General features: G+C 47.5%; 1 protein-coding gene across 4 annotated transcripts in view; it reads left to right on the forward strand.

The window, feature by feature from the left end:
• The first annotated feature begins 210 nt into the window (after positions 1–210).
• NANOS3 (nanos C2HC-type zinc finger 3) overlaps positions 211–12,996 on the forward strand; it is a 28,966-nt gene continuing 16,180 nt past the window's right edge. For 2 of the 4 annotated variants that reach the window (XM_027851341.1, XM_027851344.1), the window contains exons 1-3: positions 224–252; positions 11,666–11,725; positions 11,934–12,152. The gene's annotated coding sequence lies outside the window, so the exon portion shown is untranslated. Of the gene's footprint in view, positions 253–11,584; positions 11,726–11,933; positions 12,153–12,996 lie in introns of those variants that run through there. The other 2 variants (XM_027851343.1, XM_027851342.1) reach the window with 2 other exon arrangements.

A 12,996-nucleotide genomic window follows, 5' to 3' on the forward strand; every position in this document is an offset into this window, starting at 1 on the left:
CTCCGTGGCCCCACATAACCTTCGCTGAAGCCCCACGGTCCCGCAGAGCCGCCGCCAGGGCCGGCCTCCGGCGCCGCCGCCGCCGCAGCAGCCTCGGAAATGCAATTGTCCGCCGAGGTGCCGAGAGTCGGGGCCCTGCGGGAGGTTTGGTGAAAGCAGCCGCTCGGGAGCCAGCGGCGCGGGGCCCGGGAGGGGCGCGGGGCCCGAAGAGGCAGCAGCTGGGCGGCCTGGAAGGGCACGCAGCGGGGAGAGGTGAGTGTCCGGGGCCGGTGGGCGGGCGGCCGAGTGAGCCCCCAGCCCCGGCCTGCCCCGGAGCCGGCGGGGTCGGGCCGGGCCGGGCCTCGGGGCTGCGGCCCCCTGTGCCTAGGGCGGGGCTGGCGAACGGGGGGGGGGGGCCCCGGCGGGGGGGGGGCGGCTGCCGCTGCCCCGGCACAAAGGGCGAGGGCCCGAGGTAGGGGGGCGGGGTGGGGGGCCCGGGATATCCGAAGCCTGGGGGAGCTGGGCTGGGGCAGGAGGAGGAGAGGACAGAGCGGCCGACGGGGCAGGGGAGCCCGGGGATGAGGAGCTGGGGCCGGAGCTCCGGCAGCACCAACACCCCAAAACCCCACACCTGCTTTCAGAGAGACCAGAAACTGGGGCCCCCCCGCAATCTCTCTTGGCCCTACTTGAGATTGTTGCTCTTGGGGAGAGAAGAGGCAAGGGAAAGGAGGGGGAGAAGGAGAAGGGGGGATGGGGGAGAAAGGAGAGAGAAAGGGGAGACAGAAAGATGGAGAGGAAATAGAGGGCTAAAGACGGGAGTGGGGGGAAAGAGGGAAGGGGGAGGGGACATAGATGGAGGGAAGGCAAGAGAGGGGCTTAGAGGGGAAAAGAGGGGAGGGAGAACAAGAGAGGGAAGGAAAGAGTTCCAAGCTAATCCTAAGCGTCTTGCCAGTTCAGTTTTCCCAACCTCTTTCCCCACTCCAGACCAGTATAAAGAGGTTTTCGAAGGCTCTTGGGAAGAGGATGGAGGCTAACTCCCAGAGTTAGCCCTAGGCCAGGTAGAGTAGACACCCTTCCCCCATACACACCTAATCAAAGTCTGGGCCAAAGGGAGAGGGGGGTGGAAGAACAGGTATCTGGAGGGTGCTGGAAGGGGGAATGAAGGAGGGTTGTACTCTGTCTTGCCTCCTGCAGGACTGCCCTTGGGGAGAAGGGGACCGGGAGGAAGATGGCACAATCTCATAGGGTGGAGCCTTTGAGATGAAACTGAACTGTGGGCACCAGCAGATATGTTGTGGGTGCTCCATGAGATCAGGTCACTTAGGCTAGGGTGAACGCATCAGATAGGGCTAGAGCAGAGATGGCTCAAGGCATAGGGATAGTGGGGAGTAGGCTAGGAATGAGGAGAAGGAAGGGGCCTGCATTTCCTCAGCTTCACCCCCATACTCTATTTTGGGACATTCCCTCCCCCAATAGGCACATGGGAACTATTTGAAGTCAGGTTTTGCTTTCTTTAAATTGGGTAGGGGATGTTGAGGATAGGAGGAGTTTTGAAATCTCCAGGAAAAAAAATTTTTGTTCCCTTCCTGCACCCAAACTAGGTTTCTTCTGAAATTTTCCTTTGATCATGATGAACTTGAATCAAAGTCACCCAAGCACTTGAAACCAGGGAAGCTGGGAACCGTAATATTTTGGTTCCCCTGTAAAGAAGCAGCTGGGCCCAAAGGGCTGTGTTTCCAGCCCAATACAGAAGTGGCTTCTTGGGTAATCTTCCTCAAAGAGGATGGGGGGAGGAGGTGTCAGGAAGCTCTAGGATGGGTAGTCCTTCAGGCAGGTCTCTAGCTGGCTGCTCTAAGAACCCACACCTGCTGGGGATCACAGAGTGCTAAGGACCATGGTGGGCAGCCGTTGCGGAGACAGGATCTAGGGAAATGGGGGCTGGTTGGGAAGGAGGATGAATTAGAAGAGAAGAAAGTTGGGTGGGGGAGGACTAGGGCTGGGGTGGCTGAAGTAGCTGGGCCCTCCTCTCTCCCCTGTCATTATGGCTCCTCTGCAGTGTATTTATAGTGCCCTGAGGTTTACTTAAAGGAACACGCCCTCCAAAATCGCTATAAAAAGGAAAAATGGCCCCTTATTCCAAAGCTCACGTAGCACTTTTAAAGAGACAGGGCCCTTTTTATAATCTACTCTGGTCAGGAAAAATCTTAAAGGGGGGGGGGAGGGCCAACTGTCTTATGGAGAAAGAAGGTTTTTATGTTGGGGGGGGGGGGGGGGGCCAGGAAATCTGTTCTGTCTCATTTCCCAAGTCCCACTCCTACTCCTTAGTTTTTCTGTCACAATTTTCTTAGCTTCCTCATTCTCCTAGCTCTGCTGTGACACACAGACACACTGATATATAGGTGCACAAAGTCCCACTGACATAGCTGGATGAACATGTACCCGACCTAGAGACATATACCAACATGGACACCCAGAATCACAGTGAGACACATGTAAGGACTAAGTTAGTTACTACAGCAACATAAGAATTGCACAGACTTAATATTCACATCTGCTCAACAAGCATTTATTAAGTATTTGTGCTGGACAGTGCCCTGGGTGCTAGGGAATGCAAAGATAAAATGAAAAAAGACTTCCTGCCCTCAAGGAGCTTCCATTCAATTTTGTGTGTACGGAAAAGGAAAGAAAGTAATTGAAGGAGAGAGGTCATTGGCCAAGGAGAGCAGTACCTCAGAGCTGAGACTTAAGGGGCATTTGGGAAGAGAGAATTCATTCTGGACTCTGAATGGAGGACAGATTTTGGGGAAGAGCTAGTAGGCTTGTTTGGCTGGAAGGTACAGTGGGTGGAGGTTCATAATATAGGATGAGGCTGGAAAGGTAAACTGAATCACATGATGAAATGTAAACATGTGAGTAACATGTATGTCATTTGTGGCAGTCACGTAGACATGGACACTCATACAGACACATCTGAATATAGTCACACAAAGTCATAAGAACGTACAGTCACCAGCATTCACATAAAGACACGGAGACATTGTCATTTAGTGATATACACACAGACCTCCACAATGACATGCAGACAGAGTCGTAAACACTTAAATGCTGACACATAGTTGTAAATAATGACATAGACAAACTGATGTACAGGCGCCCACCCAGAGTTCTATCTGTGAATGTTCCACCATGTGCAGACTGGACACACTGACTACTGACCATGCAAGGTTCTTGACTTAAATCCTCCTTACACTATTTGATGCCTTATCCTGCCTCAGCCTCTTCAAATCTGACCCTGGGGGTGGAGGATTGGGAGACCCCAGAGGCAGGCAGGGAAAGAGGAGTCAGCTATCTCCCCTCCCGGCTCCACAACTCCTTCCCCCATGCCTCAAGTAATATTTAAGGATACAGAAGAGGGACACCCCCCCCAACTGAACTTCCCTCAGGAGGAAAAGAAAAAAAGGAAGAAGAAATGGGGGGAGTTGAAAAAAAAAAAAGTACCTGGTGGGCTTTCTTCCTTTACCCCTCTAAACCCATGGCCTTCCCACTAGGGGAGTCCCAGTAACTTTAGCTAGCCTCAATTTCCCTCCTGTGTCGAGGAAAAATTCCCCCATCTCTCCAAGGCACTTTCCTCATTTCCATCTTAGGACATTTCCAAGAAAGATGAACCAAAGTCTGGTCTCTACTTTGGGATTGAATATGAGATCTTCCCTTCCCTTCCATACCCACTCCACCCCTCCTTTCTGAAATTCAGAGAGATGAAAGGCTGGAGGGGGAAGGCAGATAGTGGGAGTGGGGCTGGGGCCTGGCAGGGGCTGCTGGTAACCTGAGAGCCCAACGCAGGAGCAGGTGTCAAGGAAATGAGAAGCCGCCAGCTCTGTCTAGACAGCCACGGACCATTAACAGCTCTTCCCCACCATACCTCCCCCCGGAGCACACACATGGGGGCAACCCTGGAACTGGCTCTCCTCTGTCACTCCCCCCACAATGGGCTCTTTGTCTTCTTCCAGACTCTCTCACACACACTTAGGCTCACAGACATGCACAGGTACACACACACAGACACACACACACACACACACACACACACACACACACGATATACAAACATATAGACACAGGCACAAATACAATTCTTCACAGACACACACAGAATACTTCTGCTCTGTCTCACAGCAAGATGCCAGACCCCATCTATTGCCTGAATCTCTCAGTATGCCTCTGACCTCTGCCCTTTCTCCCAGGCCCTTCCCCCACCTTGCTCTTCAACTTGGTGGCTGAGCTGCCATCAGCCCTGTTCCATCTGTGGCCTCAGGCACAACCATGTTTCTTACTCTCACCTCTGACCCCTGAATCCCAAGCCCTTACCAGCTGCCCCCTTAGGCCTAAGAGCTCCTATGGCCCCCTCCCATTCCTCACACCAGGACCTAAAATTGGTCTTTGACTCCTTTAACTGGACTCCCTGGCCCTTGGAACCCTGAAATGAGAACACACATGGGCACTCCCCCTTCCTGCCCCAGGCCCATGATTGGGGGCCTTCTTTAACTAGGTCTCAGGATAGACAGATTTCAGAGCAGGCTGTGGTGGTGGTCGGGGGATGTTCCCAAGTAATTTCTGTAACCCACACTGGCCTCTACTCCCTTTCTCCTTCTCCTGTAATTGTCCCAGTCTGAGACCAAAGGGATTTTTTTGCTTGGGGGTGGAAGGGAGAACAGAGCCTCAGGAAGCTGGAGTAGGTAGGGGGGAGTAGTGGGGAGGGAGGAAAATTGCTGGGAAAGAGATTCAATTTTGGGCTTCAAAGCTGAACAGACAGAGACTGATGGACAGCCCCACACAGACATATACACATAGTCAGAGGCAAGCAGAAAACCAGGCAGCTGTAGGGGACAGATGGACCTATAACTTTTTTGCCATGTGGCACAGGAACAGACTTGGGAAAGGTAGGCCTTCCCCCACCCCCCCTGCCCCTCATTCCTCCTGCAGTGTAAATGGCATTCAGCCACCCACTCCAGCCTGCCCACACAGTGGTCCTCTCTGAGAATCCAAGACCACACAGTCTGGCCATAGGACTGTCAGAGTGGAGTAAGAGGAGGGAGTGGGACAGTTCCCCAGCCCAGTGGCCCCTTCCTCCCATATTGGGGATAGAATTCCCTCTATCTGCCTTCCTAGGAACCCCATGGCAGGTTCCTGAGTGGGGAACCTCAGACTCCAAACCTCTCAGAGTTGAAAAGAAGGAAAGAGGGAGATCTGAAAAGGCCCCTCATTCTCTAGCTCCTCAGTCCCCTTCTATTTTCTGTTTCTCCTTCCTCTTGGACTGCCACCCTCTCAGTCTTACCCAGCCTTCCTCTTCTCTCAGCCCCATCCCCCAGAGGGTCAAGGCAGTCTGGAGTTGAGTGGCAGAGCCAGGGTGTAGGGAGCCTGCACCTTGCTCAGGGCCTGCCTTGTTCATTCCAGCCCTTATCTTTCTTCTTCCCTGTTTCCCCATTCCTCCCCCAACCTTCCTTTATCTCTTTGCCATATCTTTATGGGACTCCCCCAGCTGTTCCCCTTGGCTCAGAGTGTCTGGAAGTTGGCCTTCTCCACCCAAGTCCGGATAAAGACATCTCTCCTTCGCTTTCAGCCCAAGAGATCCTGTCTGTGCCAGTATTAAGGACCACTCCTCCCTACCCTTAGCACTCTTGAGAAAGAATGCAGAATATGCCAAAGGCCAGTTTCCATGAATGTAGAGAGATCACAGGATCAGGGAAACCCTTCATTTTACAGATGACCAGTCCTTTAACTCCAGATCCAGAGTTCTTTCCACTACCTTCTGCTGGGTCCTTCAGGGAAGGGACGATTGCCATGGGATCCAAAAATCCTAAATTGGTGTGTTCTCTTAAGACCAGACAACAAAGGAGAAAAGAGGGAATGGGAAGGAGCCACGAAAGGGCCAGAACCATGAAGTGAACTGGAACTGGGTCCCACCCTGACTGGGAGACAGAATGGGGACCCATGCCATAAAAAGGGGCCCAGACAGTGCCAGCCTGGACACCCGAGTTCTTGTGCTCTGTGGAGGGAGCGGGTCCCTGTGCCATCTAGTATTCTAAACCAGAGTCTGCGATTGAGCTTGAAAGGCCTTGGGAGTAATGCACATGGACCCTCTGAGGAAAGAAGGAGGTGATTTGGGAAAAGAAATCAGACAGCAGGTCTCAAATCTGCCTGTCTGGCAGCCAAGGTTCAGTGTTTTCCTGAGCTCACCCTCTGGAGGAAAGCTGGGAGAAAATGGCTTCCAACTGGGATTGCATTTGTAGATTACAGGGTCAGTCCCTTTGGAACAACATTTGATTTCCCCTCTGAAATACATAACCTACATCACTGGGTTGTTGTGAGGTTCAAATGAGGACACAGTTGGGGAAGAAAGGGAAGACCTGTTAAAACCAGTGTCTTTCCTTCCTTGTGCACTTAGTACTTGCCCCAGACTGGTTCCAAGGTTTTTTAGAATACAAAGTGACTTTTCCATTCTCTGCCCCCAACCCACTCCCCACCCCCACTCTGTGCCTGAGGTCTGACCAGTCCCCTAAGGGGCTCATTAGAGGGCTGGTGTCCTGGGAGTATTCTTGGAGCTGTTTGGATAATACCCATGTCCAACTACTTCTCCCCACCCATACATGGGAGACAGTCTGTAGGCAGCACAGAATGGCAGCAGTGGATCTCACACCTACATGGTCTTCCCTTCTGACTGCCAGCTCTGCCCTTGCTCCCACTCACCAAGTCAGGCCACAGAAACACCCAGATGCCCCAACCACTTTGGATAATGTTTCTTACCACTTCTGTGAATTTACTTCATTTCTCTAGACCTTTTGTTTCCCACTATGTAAAATGAAAGGAGTAAACTAAAATACTTTATTCACATATTAAGTAGAGGCATGGTGCTGCCAGTATGAACTCCTATAGGATAGGGTGGTAAAAAGACAAGTGCAAAGAACACCAGGCTCAGATGATCCCCACCATCTACACACACCACACTCCTGGAGAGACACAGGTATAAATACAAATAAAGCCACACAAAACCCCCTGCCCCCTGCACATAAAAAGATACCCACCACGTAAACATAGAACACAACAGCTGTGCCGGCAGGAAACTGTAGTTCCAGAGAAAGTGGGCAGAATTCAGGGTTTGGCAGTGAGCAGGGGAAGCAAAGACTACCCAGGGAAAGATCCCATCAGGGCCAGAGGCGGTGAGAGATTAGGAGGGGGAGAGCTGCTGGAACAGGACCCAATTCCTTATTCTCTGAGGAAATGGAGAAGGGAAGGCATGGGAATGATCCTAAACCCAGTCCAGTACTAGGACTGTCCCAAGGATTTTCCCACCTATTATCTTATTCCATCTTCACAGAAAGGTCTGTGCTGCTAAATAGGGCAATTCTTTGAGCTAAACTTTTATCATTTAAAAAAAAATCCTCATCTGAGTGACTGTGTTTCCAGATTTAATACTGGAAAGTGGATTAGAAAGCCCACTGTGCAGTCAGGATGGTTTGGGCTTGAGGCCTGCCTCAGACCTATTAGCTGTGTGAAGATGGTTTGGAAAGTTATCCATCCTTTCAGGGCCCTAAGCAGCTAGCTCTAGACCAGAAGTTACTTCTCTGGAGAGAGCCTCCACGCTGGGAGTTTTACACACGGATGAAATGATTGGACCAAAAAAAAAAAAAAAAGCTTATTGTGATTGTTTCAAAAAAATGCTTTTGAAATGAATTATTGCTGCTCCAAGGATTCAGCTGAGCTGTCGTTGTTCTAATTTTACAGATCTGCACAAACTTTTACCTAGAGAGATCAAGTATTGGATGGAGGGGACACAATAAGTTATAACAGGTTAGACATTACCCTTTGTATTCTGTTATTCTACCCTAGGCCAGGCCAGTGATCATAACTGATTTTAGGGGGACCTTGAAGATTTTCATTGCTTTAAGGTCCATTAGAATGTAAGCTCCTTCAGGGCAGGAGCTCTTTCACTTTTGTTGTTGCTTCTTAGGTGCTTAGCACTTAGTAGTTAGATAATAAATGCTTGCTGGTTGATTGCTAAGTCTGCATTACTTCTTTTGAACCTCACCACGCTGTGAGGTAGGTATTACCCACATATTATTATCCCTATTTTGCAATAAGAAAACCAAGGCTAGAAATTACGGGACTTTCCCCTAGTCACACAGTCAGATTTAAACCCAAGGTCTCCCATACTTTCAAGTTCAGTTCCCTTCCCAGTACACAATCCTGCCTCCTGAAGGGGTGGGGCAGGTTCCCATAAGTCAGAGTTCTGGGGAACCTCCCAAAAGCTGGGAATCAGTGGGGAATGATTCCTTACTCTAAAGACACAGGAGTCCCTGATTACTCCAATCTGAAACTCTTTTCTCTAGACCCCAGGATAGGCCCTCCTTGACACCCTGAATCAGCAAGTATTTACTGTGTTTGCTAAGTGCCCCTAACTACGCCCTGTGGGGGAAGCTAAGAAAAATGTAAGTCGTGGTTTCTAATTTCGACCTTAGTCTAATTGGGAAGAAAAGTACAGAAAATGGCAGCCAATAAGACTACATGTAAGTTACAGAGGGGAAGGGGGAGGTGCTATAAGAGCTCACAGAAGGAGGGACAGCCTGGTACTGTAGGAAGAGCAGTGATTTGGATATCAAAGGAACAGGTAACATCATTTAAGATCCTTGAGCCTCAGTTTCCTCATCTGCAAAAGTAGAACTTTGGACCAGATGACCACTGAGGACCCTCAGGGCTCTGAATCTACAATCATGTGAACCAGGAGTGATCAGGGATGGTCAGACTCTTTCATGAAGGAGACTGAGGTTGGGTTAAGAAAGGAAGGAATTTGGAGAGAAGGAGGGAAGTCCCAAGTGGGTGAAAAGGGAGTATAGTGAGGATGAGTATAGAGAGGTGGGGCCACATTGTTCAGGGCCTTCTAAGTAATTTGTTGTCGTGGAACTATGAGAATTGCAAGGGACGGCAAGAGATAATTTTGTCCAACTCATTCATTTTAGAGATGAGAAAATGATCTACTGAGAGGTAAAATGACTGACAGAAGCAGGACCTTGCCCAAAGTTAATTGAAATAAGGTGGCCCCTTAAAGTGGGTCCTGGAATTTGTCTGTAGCAAGAGATGACTTGTCTCCTGGCCTGTGGCTGCAGAGAAGTAACCCAGCACCTGGCACAATGGGAACTAGTCATTCTCTTTTCCCCTCCAGTGCTGCCCAGGTTCCTGGGAATTGTAGTCCAGCAGCTAAACAAAGACTTCAGAAGATCAAATCTTGCTAGGCGTCAGCTGCCCCCTTATGGCAAGGGGTGATATATAGCCAACCTAGCTAGAGTTGAGACTTCAATTCAGTTTTACCGGTATTTATGAAGCATCTACTGAGTGCCCAGCACTTGGCTAGATGCTGAAGGGAATTCAGAGATCTATGTAACACGATCCTCAACCTCCAAGTTTGGGCAAACCTACAGTTTGGGCAGCTCACTCTTCAAGGTAGTATATGAATGTGTGCCAAAATGTGAGTGGTAGAATCAGTAAGTCCTGTAAAGAAATGGGGAAATTGGTGAGGTCTGATCAGGTAAAGCTTCTTAGAAGAGGTGTGTGCTGTGCACACTTTTTCTGCAACTTCCCACTTATTTCCCTCCTCTGGGGACAAATATAACAAATCTGACCCCTTTTTCACGTGGTAGACCTTCAGATACTGAAGAGAGCTATGATGTCTCCTCCAAATCTTCTCATTTCCTAGCTAAGCATCCTCAGCTGGCCTGCATGTGGCATAGTTCCTCTTACCATTTTGGTCCCTCTCTCCTGACCTCCCTCCTTTTTGATGCTGTCTTTTCTAAAGTATCATACCCAGACCTGATAAAGTACCCCAGATAGGGTCTGATCAAGGCTGTTGGGGCAGCTAGGTGGCACAGTAGATAGAGTGCTGGGCCTGAAGTCAAGAAGACCCATCTTCCTGAGTTCAAATCTGGCCTCAGACACTAGCTGTGTGACCCTGGGTAGGTCCCTTAACCCTGATTGCCTCAATTTCCTCATCTGTAAAATGAGCTGGAGAAAGAAATGGCAAACCATTCCAATATCTCTGCCAAGAAAACCTTAAATTGGGTCACAAAGAATCAGACATGACCTAAACAACTCAACAACAAAAAAGGCCAAGTACAAAAGGATTTCCTCCTCTATCATTTTGGACACATCGCTTCTGTTAATGCAGCACCAAATTTTATTATGTACTTACAAGATAGATAATAGATGAGCTGGTAGGGATTTGATTAGATTTTATGCAGTGCAAACCCTCGCCCCATTTTACAGATGAGGAAACTGAATTGTGGAGAAGTCACAGGTAGTGACAGAGGCATGATTTGATTTCGCTTCCTTTGACTCCAAAGCTTGCCACCTTTCCACAGCACCAGATTTCTTTGGCTTCCCTGGATTCCGAATTGGAAGGCCTGGATTCAGTTCTAAATTCTGTAGCTGACTCCACTTGACCATGGACAAAGCTCTTCCCCCATGAGGCTCAATGTCTTCATTTATAAAATAAGAAAAGTGAACTAAGTCAGGGATTTTTTTTTTTTTGGGTGAGGCAACCAGGGTAAGTGACACAGCTAGTGTCAAGTGTCTGAGGTCGGATTTGAACTCAGGTCCTCTTGACTCCAAGGCCAGAGCTCTATACCCTTCACCACCTAGCTGCCTCTAAGTCAGGGATTTTTAACCTGAACTCTGAACTTTTAAAAAATATTTTGATAATTCGTTCAATATCATTGGTTTCCTTTGTAATTCTGTGTTTTATTCATTTAAGTCCCTCTAGGTTTCATCGGCCTGACCGCCAAAGGGGCCTATGACACAAAAAATGATTAAGGACCCTTGGACCAAAGGATCTCTGGAGTCCCACACAACTCTCGAATTGATTTTGTGTGTGTGTGTGTGTGTGTGTGTGTGTGTGTGTGTGTGTGTGTGTATATCAGTAATCCTCCATTATGGCCATTATCTCAATTTTCATTCAGTTCTATGTCTTTACATTTTATCCACAAGGCTATCTTGACAAACTATAAAATGTTTTGTTGAAATTTAGTTATTCTATTTCTATGGCTCTCCTGATCTCCTTATTTGTGCAGTTAGATTGCACAAATGGATCTATGATCTCATCAGTTTGAGTGTCCCTCCAAAGCTGAAAATCACAGTGCAGTGCTTGCCTGCCTCTGTTAGTCCTCTCCAGGGCTTCCACCCAACCTGTTCCAGGCCTTTCTGTCTTCTAACATAGGAAGGATACCAGTTCCACACTTGAGCTCTCCATCTAGCATCCTTTGCCTTACCTATAGTGCTAGCCCATTTTTTTTCTTTTTCTTCCCCTATTTTTTTTTCAGTCATGGAGTTCCATCATGACATTTTTTACTCCTCTTCTTCAAAACTCTTCATTTGTTATCTATAACAGCTTGCTCAAACCCACAGGGTGTGGCCTCCATCGTCCTTTGTGATCATCATTTTCAATTTTTTTTTCCTTTTTGGTGAGGCGATCAGGGTTAAGTGACTTTCCCAGGTACACACGGCTAGTAAGTGTCAAGTGTCTGAGATCATATTTGAACTCAGGTCCTCCTGACTCCAAGGCTGGAGCTCTAGTCACTGTACCACTTAGCTGCCCCCAGTCATTTTCAATTTTTCAGAAACTGTTGTGTTCAATCTCTCATAGCCACAGAACAACACCACTGGAATACTGGGGTCATTAAAGGAACCTTGCAATTTCCTGAAGGTAATGCAGCCTACTCTCCCTCAGCTGTTTAATTCTAGGCCCGACTCCAGGGTCCATTTATGTTTTCTGTCCTGCATGAGTGTATGAACAGTGTGTACATATATGCATATATACTACATATAATAGCAACAAAATATGGATATGCATATATAGATATACACATGGTGGTGAGATATATACATACAATGATTATATATATGTTATATAGGTAAATTCACACACATTGTGATGAAAAGCTCCATCTAAACTGCACATTATAATCTGAGCAATAGACAATCTTTAATCACTTGATATTCCTGTGTGGATGGGGATGGTCAAGCCAGACTCTTCGGAGATCTCTACCAGGAGGCGCTGCAACATTCAAGGACATCAGTGCACAAAGTATCCACCAAACTACAGGGAATCTTCTTCAACCTGGACATCTTTGGTGAGCTACATTTTTCTGTTTTATTCTTCATGTAATGTTGATAATCAGGTCATTTAGTCATTACACATGACTATCTCTGTTGTTATATCTTTCAAGGAATCTTAATTGAATTTGATGTGTTAATGGGATTAGCCCCTTAGGTCCCTTAAGGTGGCATTTTACTCTACTTAAATCAGTGTTTTTATGGTCCACAAACAATTAATTACAATGGATGTTTTTATTATCTATATTTTTCAGTCAATTGTCTAATCAGGCTACTTTTCCCATCTTTGTTCTCTTTAGTGTTATTTCTCCCTCCTGTAGAAACAAATCTAGGACTGTGATGTTGGAATCCAAATAAGGTGGCTCCATTGGCCTTGATGGTGTTCGTTACAAAATGTTGTTATAGAAACCTTTGTGGGTCTTTTCCATTTTTCTTCTGTTTATTGCCCTTTCCATTTTAATCCTTAAACACTCTTGTGTTTAGTTGGATTAACTGGCTCTCTCACCAAGCTTTCTTTAAACTAGTGTTCCCCTCCACTGCTTTTCTCTGATTTATGGGGTGATAATGCTCATAACCATTCATCAAGTTTTGCAAACAAGTTTATATTGTAAACTGGTGTTGGCTTTGTTGTGGCCATCTCTCTCTCTCTCTCTCTCACTCCTTGGCGAATAAGCCAGGCATTTGCTCATTTAGGTACTTTTTAGAGTGTTCTGGCCTCATTATAGCAATTGATTTACAAGCAGCTAAACTTCTGTATAAAATCATTATATTGGTGTCTGATGACAAATTTATTGTTCATTGCTCATTTTTCATTACCAGCAGTTTTTAAAAATAGGTCAGGATTTTTAGATCTTTCAATTA

This window comes from Vombatus ursinus, unplaced genomic scaffold, assembly GCF_900497805.2.
Source record: "Vombatus ursinus unplaced genomic scaffold, bare-nosed wombat genome assembly UNPS02009173.1, whole genome shotgun sequence".
In the NCBI taxonomy this organism is placed as follows: Eukaryota; Metazoa; Chordata; class Mammalia; order Diprotodontia; family Vombatidae; genus Vombatus; species Vombatus ursinus.